This window comes from Amborella trichopoda, chromosome 2 (genome assembly GCF_054954075.1).
Source record: "Amborella trichopoda isolate Santa Cruz 75 chromosome 2, AtrichopodaSantaCruz75HAP2 v2.0, whole genome shotgun sequence".
NCBI classification, from domain to species: Eukaryota; Viridiplantae; Streptophyta; class Magnoliopsida; order Amborellales; family Amborellaceae; genus Amborella; species Amborella trichopoda.
Window position 1 is genome coordinate 34,353,104 of NC_142337.1, and position 14,987 is coordinate 34,368,090.

Below are 14,987 nucleotides of genomic sequence, written 5' to 3' on the forward strand. Positions count from 1 at the left end.
GGGAGGTGGTTGGGGGAGGAGGCGGGGAGCGAGTGCTTGCGGTAGGTTGGGGCTGGCGTTGAGGGAGGGAATATTTAGCAGACTAGATAAGGTGAGTGTAATGGTCGTAAAGCAGAGGAAAAGGGGAAGGCGAGGAAGAGCGCTGAGGATGCTTTGAGGTGGACTAGGGGTGACGCGGGATAGGGTGGTGTTTGGGCTGTTGGGTAGGGGGAAGTGAGCAGCCATGGAATAAGGGGATGATGCAAGAGGGGCAGGGCAAAGTGCTCCCATCATTTTTTGACAAACCCTTCTTGGAACTTTTATTTTCACAAGTAAAAAAAGGGGCACCACAATGTTTAGACAATTGACATGTCTCACATTATAACTGAGGACAATCCAAAGAAACAAGCTTATTTGGAAAGAATAACTTAAAGATTTTAGAGACATGTGAACTAAGGGGGTGTGACACAAGAGGACATGCTCATGACTTCTAGACTCAGAGTAGAGAACAGTAGAAGTACATTTCGTGTTGAACAGGTACAACCCATTGTCTACACGACCACAACCCATCGTATTCCTCGTTTTTATGACCTGAAAAAGGCAATGTGAGGGAAAGAATGTGACATTACAACTTAGTTGTTTTGTCAGGCTGCTAGTGGAGAGAAGAATGGATGGAAAAGAAGGCACATGTATTATAGAAGGTAAGGACAAGGATTATGAAAATATATATGTTCCATTCCCAGAGGCACTGGTCATGGATCCATTAACAAGTTTAAATTCATTAGGAGCAGGAGAAAAAGACAACCAACTTTCTTACCGGTTATATGGTCAGTAGCCCTAAATCAATGATCCATGATGTAGAAGAGGTGGAGTTGGAAGCATGATTTGCAGTTGCATATGTACCTGGCTGCTGCTCCATCAGTGTTTTAGAGCTGAGTGAAGCCTTGAGAGTAGTCAACAGTTGCTGTAGGCCCTTGAAGCTTGTTGCCAAGGCTGATCGTTCATGCTGAATGCTTGAGTTTTGTTCTTCAGCAATAGCTTTTCTATTAGCTTCCCCCGTTACATAATTATATACTGATTCAAAAGCGGGATTTTGTCCTTTCCTAGAACTTGTACTCTCTGAATTGAAAAGTCATGATGTAAGCTTGCTAAGAACTCAAAGATCCTTCTTTGCTCGGCTTGTTTTTTAATGTCATCAATTGTGGGATTGATAGGCTGATAAGTGGTTTAGTTCTTCCCACTTTTTCCTAGCATCCCAAAGTATCTTCCACAGCTATTTCTCCTTGCTGCAAATTTGCTATTTCACATTGCAATTGGTAAGTCCCAGCAATGTCATCTCGTTGTGAGTATGTCTTGGCTATTGCATGCCCTATATCCTTTGTAGTCTTAAGAAATAGAATACTTGGCTACATGAAATGAAGAAGCCATGCCATTACTGTCAAGTTCGCACTTTCTCATTCATTATAAGATGGATCTTTTGTGAGAGGCTCTCTTTTCTTGTGATATAAACCAATTTCCTTCGGCTTCCTATGAACATTTTGGTAGATCGGTACGATTATAAGTAGTTTGTCCCATCTAGCTTAACTGTAGTAATTATCAATCTTGGGTGATTAGATTGACTGCTTCCCATGAAAATATTGTGCTTGATTTTTGGCATTTTCTCTCTCTAGAACTAGAAACCCAAAGGCTTTTTTTTTTTCCCAGGGTACTAATTCCTTAGTTTCAAATGTGAGGTTGCTGTAAATGTCAGATCGTTGGAAATATGAGGTTATTGGAAATGTGATGTTGCTGGAAATATGAGGTTGCTGACAAAGAAAAGAGTTAGGGATTAGTGGGGTTGGTGGAAATGTGAGATTATTAGAAATATGAGGTTGCTGGAAATGTGAGGTTGTTGGAAATTTGAGATTGCTGGAAATATGAGGTTGCTGAAAAGGAAAGGAGTTTGGGATGAAAACTTACTTATTGGTAAAAGAACATGAGATGATCTTGCTGGAAATACAAGGCTGCTGATACACCATAGGTTCAATCAAGCCCAAGAAGGTAGAGAAGTCATGATTCTAAGGTCACCGGAAGTCTTGGATATCCTAGGGTTTCAAGCCCTGCTCTGATACATGTTAAGAATGAGAAGACAGATAGAGGGTAATATTTTAGTACAAGATGCAGTAAATACATGAGTTTTTCACACTCTACAAATTGATGGGTAATGTGCCTTATATATACAAAGATTCCTATGGGGGTTACAATATAGATAGGTTAACATGCAAAAGAATTACAACCATTGTGGCAGGAGTTAAAAAAACTGTTGCAGTAGGTTCTAATGGGCATGACATCCATTATTCTTGCATGTTTTAATGGGCATGAGCCCATAACACTATAATAGACACTACATGAGGTCCATTATGCATAGGAGTTACAGCTCTTACACAGGTTTTAATGGGCATGAGCCCATAACAGTTGCTACACTAATTTATATGGGACAGGTTTTATTGTACATACATATAAATTTGGTAAGTTGGTACTTGGTACCATTTCTTGGAAAGATCCCTGCAACTGTTTATTGGTTTAATGGTTGTACCTCAAACTTGCAAACCTGGTGCAGGGAATGCACATTTAAACTGAGTTGTAGGCAAACTATGTTTCATCCCCCTACAATTTCTGAAAATAATTATTCCATAGCATAGTTACCAGGATCTCCTACTTTGGTAGGCGATACCTTCTAGGATCTCGGTTCTGTTGCTCCTGGAATGGATCTCTCAAGGATCTTGATTTTTAAATGTTAGGATCTCGAACCCCACTCATAGGGATCCCGATTCCTGTTGTTAGGGATCTCGATCCCAACCTTAAAGTCCAAGACAACAACCAAACTAATGATTTTTTTTGTTTGTAGCCAGCTAGCAACACAACTATTGCTTGCTATCAACAATAAGATCCCTACTATAAAGAGGATACATAATCTCAGATTATCATACACTTAAAGGTTGGTAACAAGATCCCCAAAAAGTTGGGATGAGATCCCTACAGGTTGGGGATCAAGATCCCCAAAAGGTTGGAATCTCGATCCCTAACATGTGCATTGTACGGATGGTGCATTTCACGGTCCCTCACTCCTGATCCCGATCCCGGTACCGTTCCCACTTCCGATCTCAACAACTATGTTTCATAGTTTGCATGGCATGGTGTTCAGCACAGGACTCACTTGTGGGCTTGACTCATGTATGCGAAGTTATCAATATTTGCAATCATGACTTGCCTTGCCTCTCTGTATGTCTTACTCTCTCTCTCTCTCTCTCTCTTATATGTTCTTATGACTCTTCAGATTTCAGACTTCTCCATCAAACCGTTTTTACTCTTACCTTTTTTAAATTCTAAAAGGACCCATCCTTGGAGTTGGACTGAGTTGACTCATATAGTTGTGCAGTTGATTTACTTTATGACTCTACTTGCTCTGGGATTAGATGATATATAAATGTATGAACATTAAATGTAGGAGTACTAAACAAATTAATAAATACAAACATCTGCGCATGCACTCATGGCATATGCTGTATGTATAGGTGCAAGACACATGCAGAGCCATTACAACACAGACACACATGCACCACTAATCATAGTTATTGGGATCTTCCTGCATAGGTGGAGATTCTGCTCTAGAATCTCTCTGGTGCTCCAGGAAAGGAATCTTTAATGGATCTCAATTTTTAAATTTTGGGATCTTGATCCCTTTTATTAGGGATCTAGATTCCTATTGTTAGGGATCTTGATCTCAACCTTAAAATCAAGACAATGACTAAATTGATGATTTTCTTTATTTATAGCCAACTAGCAACACAACTATACTTTTACTATAGTTGCATTGCTTGCTTGCTATAAATTAGGAGATCCCTACTTTAAAGAGAAAATATAATCCTAGATAATCATACACTTCAAGGTTGGGAATATGATCTCCGAAAAGTTCAAGCCTTTTACTTAAATTGTTGTTATGTACGTAATCTTAGTTTTGCTAACTCTGGTTCATTTTAAAGGTTCTTTACTTGGAAGCAATATTGTATAGCCTTTCATATGTGAGTCATTTGCTTACAATATATTTTCAATGCTATGACCTTTGCTGATTATGTAAGCTTCTGAACAAGAGGATAAGATCTCTCTTTGTTTGGTTACGTATATTTATCTTATTCATGCTTATAATGTTTTTTAGGTATTTATCCTATTCATGATTAAAAATAATGCCTTACATACACTATTTTCTTAGTTGTGTCTTGATTGAAAATAATACGATTTAACATTGGATGCATTGCTTTGTTTTTACTCCATTGTATGAGACCGTTCTCAATAATAAATTTGGAGTCGAGATCCTTTTATTTGTGTGTGCATGCAATTGCTTACATGTTTGTGTATATATTTTTGTGTACACGCACACAAAATCAAAATTGAGTATGCGGTCCCACTTTTGTGTGTGGGTGGTTGGGATCTTTTTTTTTTTTTTTTTTTTTTTTCGGGGGGTATCATTATTGCTTATGGTGATTGTTTTTCTTTGCTTGTAAACATCCTATATGGGGGTACTTGTCATTTCTACATGTGGATTTGGAACATGGGTCGTATATCACCTTATAAGAAATGTTATTTACTTCTTACTAACACAAAATGGTGATTCTCTTTCAAGCTCTTTGAATATGATGGAAATCAAGAGCTGGGTGATTCAAAAATTAAATTTTATTTTATTTTTTAATTTCATGGATGTTGATGTTTTATTTTTTCAAGGATTATAATGTTGGGTTAGTCGCTAATACTTAGTTTCTAATTTTTTTAATTCTCTTTTACTATTCATTGATGGGCTATTCATGGGTTTCATAGACACGATTCACTGGTATTGTCCATTGGTTACTGTTCACAAGGGTATTTCTGAAATTTTAGTATTATTTAGAGGTATTTTAGAGTCTTAAATTGTTTACTTGGATCTCAAGTTAATTTTAGGGTTTCATAGGCTTATAATAGGTGGGACGTCATACTATGGGATATTTATATTATTGGAGTAAATTAATTTTTTGAGGGAAAAAAGTTCTTCCCTTAGCTTGATTTATAGCTATACTTTTTCTTCATTATTGCTGATTTTTATTGGTTTGAGGCTCTGAAAAAGATAGATTTAATTTCCTACCTTTGCTCCTGCATCAAGTGGTATCAGAGCACCGTTCAAAAGGCGATTAGAGATTGAGATGGCTAGTTGTGGAGGTCTTAATCATAGGGATGCTGATCTGATTCGATTGTGCAAGGAAATGCATAACTTGACGGAGAGAGCTAGATAGTTGTTGTGCAAGCGAAATCAACAACAACATGCCTTAAACAAAGAAGATTCTACAAGGATATATCCAAATCATGAGGATTTTCATGGAGATTGACACGAATCATACTCTGGTTTGAGTGGAATGGATTGATGATTTATCATGTTGTTGGGTTTGATGGTGATGGCATCGACCAAAGCATAATTTTGAAGGAGTACAACAAGGATCCGATCTTCAATTGGATTCAAAATTCTTTGAATTAGTGAATGATCTTATCTTTGATATCGATCCTATGTTGATAAAGAACCAGGTAATTCTATAGTTGATGGTGGTTCTATTTGTAAGGAACTATTGAATGGAAATGAAGAACCTGGAGTTCCCACCTGATGTAGGGAAATTTGAGGGAACAATAAAATCAGCAAGGAACAAGCCAAACACAAGCACAAGTCGAATAAACCTATGGTTTCTTCTCCATGGTCAAGAAAGCCTAAGCTTTTTCTCTCTTTCAATTACTAAAAATCATGTGGAATATGACCCCCTAAAGGCTGCACACACCTCTTATATATTATAATTTAATGTTCCAAGGACAAAAAGCATCCAAACAAATAACACATTGACCCATATATCCTAACTTAACTTAAAATTCGTGATGACAGTTTTACCCTTTGCGAATAGTACCCATGATAGTAATTGTGAATACTATTCATGAAGTAACTAAAAAAAATAACTAGCTTTTGAGGACCGGCACAGCCAAATCTTCTATTTGCTAGGCAACTAAGGCAAAGGCGATATATGTGTCTGGAACCTTGGTAATAGACGAATGGTCTATCCTACCCCTCGAGTCATTTGACAGATAGAAAACCAAGACAAGAACAAGCATACCAACTCTAAAACGAAAACTATAATATCATTCAAAATTGAATAAAAATAAAAAATAAGAATAATTTTGTCCTCCATCATTCTCCCCTGGTTTGAGAATACTCATTCTTGAGTTTTGAAATGTGCTAAGATGAATTCAACATCAAAACCATCTTCTTTAACCTTTTTCTTTGTCGGCTCAAGTATTATTCTAGGTAAAAAGAATTCCTCAAGAAACAAATCCTAATATGTATATTAAAGAATCAATGCAAATTTATCGAATACAGCTATCCTTGGACTCCCACAGAAAATCATGTAGTAAACTTCAAACCACACGCGAAGCACGAAAGTGAAAAGGCTTTACTCAAGATCCTCTTGGGCTGAAAGATCACCATCTTGCCCATTATTGAGGCTCACGAATTGCTGCATCAGCTGCTGAACTTGTCTCTCAAGTTCCTCAATTCTCTAATATCTGAGATCATGGAGCGAATCTATGAACCCCCCTTGCACGACCCCTTCTTGCCGCCATGGGATCACCAAAATCACAAACCCTAGGCATATGATCAACAAAACCTACTAAAATCAGAAAGATCTAGGATTGTTGTTGATGTAAGGAACAAAAATCGACGCTACAATACCGTGCTATAGTAAAATTTTATCTAAGGAAATTTGAGGGAATAGTAAAATTAGCAAGGAACAAGCCAAACACAAGCACAAGTCAAAGAAACTTAGGTCTCTTCTCTATACCCCAAGCTAAGAAAGGAACAAAAATTGACGCTACAATATCGTGCTACAGTAAAATTTGATCTAAGGAAATTTGATGGAATAGTAAAATTAGCAAGGAACAAGCCAAACACAAGCACAAGTAGAAGAAACCTAGGGTCTCTTCTCTATACCCCAAGCTAGGGTTCCAAAAGCCTAATCTTCTCTTTTTCAATTTCTAAAAATCATGTAGATGACTCGCTCAAGGCCCCACATATCTCTAACATATTATAATTTAATATTCCAAGTACAAAAAGTGTTTAAACAAACTACACATTGACCCACCATGTATCCTAACTAAACTTAAAATTTGTAATGACAACTTCACCCTTGTGAGTAGTACCCATGAATAGTACTTGTGAACAATAATTGTAAATAGTACTCATGAAGTAAATAAAAACCCTAAAATCCCTAAACAACAAAAAAACCCTAGAATTAACACTATAATATACATCATTCGAATTAAATAAAAGTAGAAAATAAGAATAATTGTGTCCTCCATCACTACCTATGATGAAGAACAAGTTGCAGGCGATGGTGATGGTTGTTGTGATGATGGTTATTATTGCGATAATGGTAGTGGTGAAGAGGCAAAAGGGGAGGCAACTTGAGGCACCGATTGTGAAGAGCTCTTTTCTCTCACCAATGGCGGGGCTGACCTTTCCTATTTCCATTTAGAGGTTTCCATCCCACAAAGGCGGGCTACTATAGCTAGGTACACCAAAATCATCATCGACTTGTTTAAGGATATTTTGAGGATACCAGTCCTATAGCCCATAGGTCTCATGATCAAGCTCCGATGTCAATGCGTAATATTCAGGTTGGGAGAGACATGTTTAGAGGATGATTTGTATTAAACCATTTCAAAACTCGAGGGCAAGTTTTCTCCAACCAAGGGAGAATGATGGATATCAAGAGCTAGTTGATTTAAAAATTTTATTTTATTTTTTATTTCATAGATGTGGTTGTACATTTTATTTTTTATTAGGATAAACTTTTTTTAGGCATTATAATGTAGGGTTAATCTCCAACACTTGGTTTCTTTTTTTTTTTTGTTAACTATTCACTGGTTAGTATTCATGGTATTGTTCACAGATACTATTCATGTGTTATTATTTACGGCTACTTTTGTGGTTTACTGTTCATAAAGATATTTATGGAATGTTGGTATTATTTAAAGGTATTTTAGAGTCTTAAATTGTTTATTTGGATCTCAAGTTAAGTTTAGGGTGCCATAGGCTTATAAAAGGTGAACTTTATATTATGGGATGCTTATATTAATTGGAATGAATTTGAGTATATGAAAAAAGCAAGTTTCTTCTTCTTTGGCTTGATTTACAAAATGTTATTCTCCATTATTGCTGATTTTTATTTGTATGAGGTACGGGAAAAGGTGGATTTAATTTCCCACCTTTCCTTCTTCAAAATATGACACTCTAATTATATTCTTGGAAGATTTAGGGGTTTAAATTCTTTTCGTTGTCGTTTGTACTCTGAAGATTTTGAATTTGTGTCATTTGGATCAAGAACATTGACAAATATGGTTTCATAGTAGTGTATAATTTTGCAAGTAGCATGGGCTGTAGAAAAAGTTCATATATGCCGAATTTGCTGATAACATCATTTGCTTATGCCATTTTTGACCTCATTGGTGATTTGGTTTGATCTCCATTTATGATGCCTTTCCTTTCAAATCAGAATGTTCTTTAAAAGTTTTTTCATCTTGAAATGTCCTTTTAGTATTCATAGTTGTGTAAATTTAAACTTGTAATGTATGAGTGAGACTAATTCCCTAGGATCTTTCTTTATGTTAGGTACTGATTATGAAAGTTGGTGAAACGTTAACACTGATGACACTTGGTCTTCGGCTCTTGGCATATGGCTTGCAGCATGACAGCCTCTGAATTTCAGCTTACCTGCCCGAAAAGGAAAAAGAGGGAGAAACCATGAAGATACATTTTATAACATGGTGAAATGGTAATTCTAAATAGTAAGTACCACCCACCGGTTTCTCTATGTTCTTGTTATCCCCTCTATTTGCCAACATATTTTATAACCTGTTGGGCTACCTTTACTCTTTAAAATCTAACTATTGAAATTGTATGGCATGTATAAAAACATTCGGTAATCGATTCTATCCTCGTTGATACAATGGGAGGTTTGCTATCTCCATATTATATCCATTGACTGGAATAAAGTCTTGCAACAATCACTTTTTCTACTTTCTTTCTGGTCTATGATGCCTTGTTAAGAAACTTCTGTCATTTCACTATTTGGATGATTCCTATTTATTTTTCCTATCATGAAATGTTGTATTGATTTTGCGACTTAAGCACGAAGTGTAGTGATAGTGTAATGGATGGTCCTTCGGGCAACGTGGAGTGTTATAATTCGTCTCTTGCACTCATAAGCATTATTAGGATTTCAAGTTATGATGAAAAGAAAGGAAATGAATCTAATACATCAAGGATGATGACAGGACTCTTGATTAGAGCATTGAAAGATTGATCTTAGGACTCCGTAATCTCCTTGAGAATAATAGCTGCTATTGTGACATGTTTCTATTCATATATTAGGTTATTAGAGTTTTTCTACTTACTGTTCCTTCTTATTTGACATTCCTGCCCTTGGGAGTTCAGTCCATATTGTGTTCTAAATCTATTCTTAGCGGTTAGCACAAGTCAAATCATTATTCTTGAATAAAACAAGATCCAAGAATGTTAGGGATAGGACTTAGTTGGGGGGAACTCAAACTTTTGAACCACGTTTTGACATTACCCCTTGGCAATCTGCTGCCCTCAACTTCTATAAGTGGCTACCTAGGCAACTCTCTTAAGGAATTTTTACTCCTCAATTCTTGGAAACTTGTTCTTCTTCCATTTGGGAACATAGTCCTTTATATTTAAAATAATTAATCTTTTTAGTATAAGGATACATGAATAAGGCATTCCACTTTAGAAAGAGGGATATTGGCACCTTCTCCTCTATGGGGAGAGTGGGAGACTATAGTCCCTGTTCTCCGGAAAGGGGATTGAAGGACTTGCCACAGCATGGGATGAGGCAGGAGTTCCATCCATAAGGAATTGCTAACCCCGATATTCCCCCTTCTATAGAGAGAAGGAGCATTCCTCTCATGGGGATATGGGGTTTGCCACCCCTATGCCTAATGTATATATTATGAAGTTTGTGGTGGAAAGCCAGTCACCTTCCATCTCCATAATAAACAATGATGGAGAGCTGGCAGCTATTTAGTTTCATTGAAAATGAATAAAAACTGAGAATAGAAGGTAAAAGTATGTCATATGTTCATCATCATCATTATCATCTGAGCCTTATCCCAACTATTTCGGTTCAGCTACGCAAATTTTGTTTTGGTATTTTGCTCTATCAAGGGCCAGACCTGCAATCAGATTTGATATGTTCATAATAATATTTTTATATGATGCCCATCTCCTTTAGGTCGGGATTTGCCGCTGAAGTGGATAACTCTAGAGATTAAATGTGAGAAGAAAAGTGAAATAATTTTCATAACTATATGCTAGAACATAATTTTCAGAACTATATTCTAGAAATTAAATGCAAGAAAAGTAATTTTCTCTGGAGTTGATATATACTTTTTTGTATTCTCATGTTGGTCTCCAATGCTCGTTTTCTATGACAATCAGTGGAATGATCCTTCCAATGTGCGAACCATTTTCAATGGTAGAGATGAATGGTTCAATAATCTATCATTGAGAATATGTTGGTGACCATATAGAATATGCAAGTAGCATAGACAATCTAAATCAAGTATACAAGAAAATCGACAACTTGGCGGAGATGGTTGAAAAGTTGTTTCAAAATGAACGATGACAATGGTATACATCAAATAAGATGATATGTACGGTGTTAGATCCATATTGTGCGAGTTTTTGTGAAGATTTCGTAAATCAGAGCACGAGTTTGAGTGGGAACGGTTTGATGTTATGCTTGGTCTCACTTATGGGTTTGATGCACGACGACATCAACAGGAACATGAATGCAGGGAAAAGTTGGATAAATGACTACCCCAAAGCCCATGTGATTGGCGTAGGGAAGTAAACCGAAGTAAGTGCAGAGATGACTAGAGAGAATTTTATGACATACATATCCATCCCTAGAGCAGAATCATCCCAGGCTAAGAGACACCTTCAGCCCAGAGAGTTGTTATTCTTACAACAAAACTACAACATGAGCATCACAGGAGTATGCAAAAAGAGGTATGTAATTTCTTGACCAAAGAAAACCCCAGATTTGTCACTGGAGAGGTTGATAGATTGAAAGATACATAAAGCCAAATCTAATGAGAAAGGGTAGATGTATAGTGGTAGATGTATTTTTAGATCAATCTGCTGAAAAAGGAGACATAGTTTGGATGTCTGAAAGAATGTTGAATTTGGAAGTGCTTCACTCTTAGTGAATAGGGAAGAGCAACCTGCAACTATAGCTAAAGGGGATTTGGGATTCGATGAGAAAACAAGGGTAGTGATTTTTTATCATGTGTTGCTGGTCAGGCTATAGTTATCGAGAACGGGAATGTGAGAAGTTCCAGGAATAGAAACGGGAGCGCAGAGCGAGTCTAGCTCAAAGTTCCTTGGGCGGCGGAGTGAGCTCCATACTTGGCCTGGGGATGGGAGAGAGTTCCATGACTTCTAGGGAGTGCATTGCTATCTGAACAAGAGCAGTTCCCTACCAAAAGGGATCGCGTTGTGCCGTTCTTAAGATCGGGTTTCTGGAGTTCACTGTTTTTGTATATTGTAAACTAGGAGCAAGTTTCGTTAGATAGCATGTTTAACTCTTTCCAAATCCACAGTTCCAAGGTATCAATGTAATAAGAAAACATGGCATTGAGATTGCCTTTGAATTTTTTATGTCATTGGAGCATGATTTCATACTGAATTTAGCAAACAACAGTATTGGGGTGCATTGGAGCATGATTTCATGCCAAATTCAGTGACAAACCTTCTGGTGATGCATTGGAACATGATTTCACACCAAATTCATTTAACAACATTATTGTAGTATAGAATGCACAACTACACCTTAATTATACAATACCCTTCTCTAAACTGGCACTTGATGCTAACAAGATTTACCCTTCCCAAGTCCATACTATTGACATTCAAGGACGGGCTGGATTTCCCATTTCGACTAAGTTTGTAATTGACGATTAAGCACATGTATTGTGCTTTTGCAAGAGCATATTGTGCATTACTCCCTCATTCAAAAGACTCAAAATACTACACTAGACTCATTGCAAAATGTGCATGTAGGAAATTTGTGGAAAACCGAATACTATATACAAATAAAATATTTGTAGGTGTAGCTCGCTCCCATGGCATAGGATACTCAGTTCTTGGTATGATGGAATCATGGTTCCGAATGATATTGGAGCCATGATCTTGGGCATTCAGATCTGGATCCCACTTGCTAGGGAACTCGTTCCTGAATAATAGGAATCAAGTTCTCATAAATCCGGGTACAAGATCCAAATACACAAGGAATCGTCTGGAATCGAGATCCAATCACTCAAAGTGCAGGATGGAGATTCCCAGGGGGGGAAGAAGTATGACTCTACTTTCAATTCGACAAGTTTTTGAGGAAGAAGTTGATAATATTCAGACTGTTGTTGATGTTGTGGTTAATGGTGATGTTAGTGGTAATGATGATGCATGCACATTGTAGTTTAGTGGAGGTGTTGGGAATGGCGGTATGAACATGGAAACTTCTGGTTGGTTGTCTGCTTCGAGAAAGCCTAATCATGACATGTGGAATGTTTGTGATGTTGGTTTGGTCGTTTATTTGAACCACTTCATAATTGGTGTGGTAACTTTGAAGTGTGGGTGCAACAACATCATGTTGTGTGGGAACTAGTGGTTACTATTACTGATTTGATATGTTTTAAACATAGGAGGACGACAATTTGCTTCAGGAATGTATTGATGATGAACACTGCCATCCCTGGTGTGTTGAGTGGAGGCAAATTTGTTTACATTGGTACTAGTGGCAATCTACTTACTCGTTCTCACCTAAGTTACGTTATCAACTCGCTTCCTATTTCTTTGCAATCAAGATGAGAGATCAAATGGGAATGGTGATGGTAGCACCCCCTATACCTCAGTTGCACGTTGTGGCTTTCATTTCCATCGACACCTTTAGAAACCACTAACCATTTCAAAAATGGGTAGGGGCCTGTATTCCCCACTGAATTACCCACAAAAAAAAAGAAAAAAAAGAAGATGAGCAATCAACTGGACACTAAACTTGTGTTTTCCTGTGATTATTGGAAAGAGTTTAATTTGGTCCTTGTCGTCCCTCCTTCCAATCCTTGTGGTGGAAAATTTAGTACTGTTGGTCACAATCGGTTTTATTCTATTGTGTTGCTACACTACTAGCCTGGCTCAATTAATACTTTCTATTGGAGGGTACACATAATGTTAAGCTCGATTAAAGTTGGCTACTAATATGGATTAATATGCAATCAAATTTAGATCAAGATCACACTTTAAACCTCACTTGAATATTTAGTTGAACATTTCACAAGTATATATCTTCAAGCACATAATAAACATAAGCATGTATCTACAATAAGTGTTACTCAAATCATCAACTTATATCCTCAATCTGTTATCATCGATTTCATACTTTATTTTAGTCAAGAATTATAACAAGATGAGCATATATAAAGCATAAAAGGAACTCAGCACAGTGCTCAAGTCAGGGCTTGTAGAGAACAAGTATATCTACCTTCGAGCATCATAAGCAATCCTAACCTTGTTGAAAATCTGAATCAAGAAGATATTAGGAGCTTTGTGGTTAGGTGCCTCGATCTCTCCTCCGGGTCGGGATGACCTGTTGGCATGGCTCCGGGTTCGAGATGGACCTGAAACCTGAGATTGCTTTCTCGAAAACCGTGTAAAGGAGATGCGGACAGGAATACCAACCAGTGAGAGAGGAATTTAGGTCGTGAGGAGGGACTCACCTCACGTGGGTCCGTGACACACTCAGGATGCTCGCGTGGGCGCCCTCTTAGATCACGTGGAATGCCCCCCTGGCCTGTGGCCGATACGGCTTCAACTCCCTTCACTTGTTTTTCTGCGTTCCTGCACGCACACACACACGTGAGATGTCCCAACAAGTGGATCTGGGGACCCAGACTTGTCGAAATTAACATAAGGTGAAATAAAATGAAATGAAAATAATGAAATGGAAAGGGATGAATGAAATTAAAAAATAAAATTAGAATAAAATAAAATGAAATAAGTAAGAGAAATGGAACAAAATAAAATGAAGTAAAGTAAAATAAAATAAAAGAGTAAAAATATAAAATAAAACGAGGTAATGGAAATAAAGTAAAGTGAAATAAAATAAAGTAGGTAAATAAAATAAAGTAAAGTAAAATTAAATAAATGAATAAAATAAAAAAAATAAAATAAGGTAAAGTAAAGTAGGATAAAATCAGCAAAATAAAATAAATAGAATAAAGGAAAATACAATAAAATGAGTGAGGTAAAATAAAATGAAAGAGGTAAAAGAAAAGGAATAAAATAAAATAGAGTAAAGTAAAATAAAATAAAAGAGATTAAAGGGATAAAATAAAATAAATAAGGTAATAAAAATAAAATAAAATAAATGAATGAAATAAAGGATGGTATAGTAGGATAATATGAGTAAAGTAAAATAAATAGAATAAAATAAAGGGAAAATAAAAAAAAAAAATAATATGGTAAAATGAAACAAAAGGAAATGAATGAAAGAAGTTAAAATGAAATAAATAAAAAGGGAGGGATTTGGTTAAGAGAAAGAGAGGCTTGAAATTGGGTTATTGGGTTTAGAGAGAGTAGGAGACATGAAGAGTTTGTTTTGAGTGAGGGATGTTGGACGAAACAAAACGAAAAGAAAAGAAACGAAACGAAATGAAACAAACGAAAAGAAAGAGTGGGGGTGTTTGCTTTGGGGTTTTAGAGAGAGAAAGCTGAGAGAGCAGAGAGAGTAGAGAGAGGAGGGAGTACGAGGCAAAAGTAGAGTGGGAAAGATTGCTGTGGGACTTTTTACAGAGAGAGAGAAGGCAGCGAATGGAAGAGAAGGATCGTG

At 36.8% G+C, this 14,987-nt stretch overlaps 1 long non-coding RNA gene across 4 annotated transcripts in view; it reads left to right on the forward strand.

Annotated features, from left to right (window-relative positions):
• Window positions 1-14,987, forward strand: part of LOC110008082 (uncharacterized) — a 52,182-nt gene that overhangs the window by 16,348 nt on the left and 20,847 nt on the right. For all 4 annotated transcript variants that reach the window (XR_002282591.2, XR_016050548.1, XR_002282586.2 and 1 more), the window contains one exon: window positions 8,690-8,865. This is a non-coding gene — a long non-coding RNA (uncharacterized LOC110008082). The remainder of the gene's footprint in view (window positions 1-8,689; window positions 8,866-14,987) is intronic.